This window comes from Arvicola amphibius, chromosome 4, assembly GCF_903992535.2.
Source record: "Arvicola amphibius chromosome 4, mArvAmp1.2, whole genome shotgun sequence".
Taxonomy (NCBI): Eukaryota; Metazoa; Chordata; class Mammalia; order Rodentia; family Cricetidae; genus Arvicola; species Arvicola amphibius.
In genome coordinates, this window is record NC_052050.1 from 92,978,396 (window position 1) to 92,982,161 (window position 3,766).

The window sequence follows — 3,766 nt, forward strand, 5'->3', positions numbered from 1 at the left end:
TCTTTGAAAGATATGAAGAATGCCTATCTGAAATATATCTATGCAAATCTAGAAAGACTAACTAACATGACTACAAGCTTGACTATTATCGATGATTATCCATTAACAACCTATATTTTCTAATTATACATTACATTTTTAAATGAACTACACAATCACAATACCTTAATCAATATCAGAAATACATATACATATAACAAAATTGACCTTAAACTTGTATCAATAAGTCAAGATTTATACCAAAGCAAATTATTCATACCTATATCATATCCCCCTTTAAATGTAAAAGAACATTTATAAACAATATTTGGGAATATGCGCACAGTTTTTTCTCTCCAGACTGCTTTGTGCTGAATGGGGGCACTGTTAATCAGGTCTTTCATGGTATAACCTGTCTGCTAGGTTCATCTCAGTCGGCAGTTGAGTGAAGTAATTTTCTGAGGGTGTTCACAGCAACCTTTCAGGAGGGCGTGGTCTATCATACCATATTGGGATAGAAGCAATCCACAGGGTCTCATCCTCTGTGAAAACAAAAAAAGACCCTCTCCAAAGCATCATATCCTTAAACCCAAATTCTGAAATCATAATACCCTTTTGATATCCATTTTGGTTTAGCTTGGCAGCCCATATAATGAAATGTCTCTCTGTACTTAGCTCCTTTACAGTCAAAAAATTCAAAGAAAACACAATAATGAAAAAAAAAAAAAAAAGAAAACACAATAATACAAAGAATCCAGACTCTCTGTAAATTTTCCATTTTTACGTGGCTTATTTTTCTTTTTTTTTTCTTTTTTTCTTTTTGGTTTTTCGAGACAGAGTTTCCCTGTAGTTTCTAGAGCCTGTCTTGGAACTAGCTCTCGTAGACCAGGCTGGCCTCGAACTCAGAGATCTGCCTGCCTCTGCCTCCCGAGTGCTGGGATTAAAGGCATGCGCCACCACCGCCCAGCTGTGGCTTATTTTTCTTTACTTCTTTTAGTCTATAACTATCTGTACTCTGTCTCTTTAAAGACTTTACCCCCTTTTTAAAGGCATTAACTTTATTCTCTATATTGGGGTTCACCCTGGTTTTGTGTCCCCGCTTGTCTCAGGATATGATGCCCTCTTCTGGCATCTGCGAATGCAGAGTACTCATGCATAAAATATAAACCCTGTCTCAAAAAAACCATCCAACCAACCAAGAAACAAAGTAGCTGGGCAGAAGTGGCACATACCTATAGTCCCAGCTCTTGAGAGGCAGAGGCAGCCTGGACTACAGAGAGAATTCCAGAACAGCCAGGGCTACACAGAGAAACCCTATCTCAGAAAGAAGAGAAAGGGGAAATAATTTTCTCCAAAATTTATTATGGTTGGCAAGTACTGTGTCAGTGAGCTATGCTTTATTCAAATCTTTACTATGAGAATCTGTAAACATACAGAAAAGCTTAAGTAACTGTATAGCAAGCAGCCATATGTGTATCACCTGCATTCTGCAATTCTCAACATTTACATTCTCCTTATTGGAACAATTGTCTCTCTATCCATTCTACTTAGCTACCTTTTTATCTTATAAGATTTACTTTTATTATTTTTAATTATGTGTATGTGTATGTATGTTCAAATGAGCGCAGGTGCTCTCAAAGACCCAAGGAGGAATTAAATCCCCCCTGGAACTGGAGTTAAAGTAGGTGTGAACTTCATGAAGCCGGGGCTGGAAATCAACTCCAGTCCTCTGCAAGAACAATGCAAGCTCCCAACAGGAAAGCCATCTCAGCCCCATCTTTTTTTTTTAAAGAAAGATTTATTTATTATGTATACAATGTTCTGCCTGTGTGTATGCCTACAGGCCAGAAGAGGGCACTAGATCTCCTTACAGATGGTTGTGAGCCAAAATGTGGTTGCTGGGAATTGAACTTAGGACCTCTGGAAGAGCAACCAATGCTTTTAACCTCTGAGCCACCTCTCCAGTCCTCAGCCCCATCTTTTTTTTAAAAAAATATTTATATGTTTTGTGTGCATGTGTGTGTTCTTATTGTATACAATTTTACTATGTTAGAGTTAAAACCTTGTCTATTTAATTAGACAAAAGGGAGAACTGTTGTAGAATATTTATTTATATTGTGAAAATGTTTATGTCTCTGACTAAGATGTCTTCTGGCTTGCTTAATAAAGAGCTAAATGGCCAATAGTTAGGCAGGAGAGATAGGCAGGACTTCCAGGAAAAGAGAGGACTAGAAGAAGAGGAGGAATCTAGGTGCACAGATTGTCGCCAGCAGACTCAGAGCAAGTTGGATGTGCTGTACTAAGAGAAAGGTAACTGAGCTACGTGATGGAATGTAGACGAATATAAATGGGTCAGTTTGTTATAAGAGCTAGTTCAGAGCAAGCCTGAGCTAAGACCTAGCCTTTATAATTTAAAAGAGGCTCTTTGTCATTATTTGTGAGATGGTAGTCAAAAGAAAAATCTGTTTACTTATGGCACCCAATGTGGTGCATGTAAATTCACATGGGTGCCCAAGACAGCTAAAAAATGTTCAGATCACTTGAATGGGGCTTATGAACAAAGGGCAGCATCTTTTGTTCAGTGGCGGAGACTAACTGGGGTTGGCCTCAAACTCAGAGATCCGCCTGCCTCTGCCTCCCCAATTCTGGGATTAAAGGCATGTGCCACCATTGCTCAGCTGTCAATCATTCTGATTTTTAGCCTGATCTGGTGAGACCTAGTAAAGGAGCTTATTCCAACACAACATTCTCCTTTAATTTTTATTTATGAGGAGTGTCTTTTAATGTCATACAGTGGTCTTTCTATTTATGCCTCTTCTGGGTTTTGAAAGTATATAAAATATACAAGTATATAGGAATAGCTTCCCGGAAGTGGAATTGTTAGTTGGGTTTGATAGCTCAGGTCCTGTTGTGAGGAAAAAGGACCTCGAGCTCCTGGGCTGCATGGTCAAGATCTTAAAGAAACGGTTCTGATTACGTGCATTTGTGTGTGGGTATGTGCGTGTGCTAGTGGAGACCAGAAGGAGGGCGTCAGATCCCCTGAGGTTGGAGTTACAGGCAGCTGATGGATGAGCTAAGTGGGTGCTGGGAATAGAGCTGACCCCTCAGCAAGAGCTTTCCTTGCTCTGAGCCATTTCTCTAGTTCCCACAGCCAAGGTGCACAAAGACAGATACAGGACTGTTTGCATAGGTAGACCAAGACCGGGAATCAAGACTAGCGTTTGCCCTGGAACTGCCCAGGGGTGGCTCAAGCGTGTTAAGTGCCAAATTGTCAAGGTGTAGATGTTGAGACTGACAACTAGGCTCCTACATCCCTGGGCAGAGATAGGAAGATTAAGCAAGAAAACTTTGTAAAAAGTTCGTTTTCTCTCTCTCTCTCTCTCTCTCTCTCTCTCTCTCTCTCTCTCTCTCTCTCTCTGGTTGTTTTTTTTGTTTTGTTGCGTTAGAATGCAATAATCCTTTCCCAACAAGTTACATCCCCAATCCCTCAGTCTTGGTTTTTGTTTGTTTTGTTTTAACAAACTCTCACACTGTAGCTCAGGTTGCCCTTAAATTTAGAGCAATCCTCCTGCCTCAGCCTCCCCTTCCCTCCACCGAAAGCTGGGATTCCAGGCTTGAGTCACCACTCTCAACCAACAACAGTTGGCTTTTGTTGACACCCTCCCTCTCCGGAATACTACCGCTCCCGGATGGGCGTGCAAGGCAGTGTCAGCGCTGCCACTCGCCACCCGCTAGCTGCTGGGCACCTGGGGGCGTGGCCTGTAAGCCTCCGCCCCTCGCTGCGTGC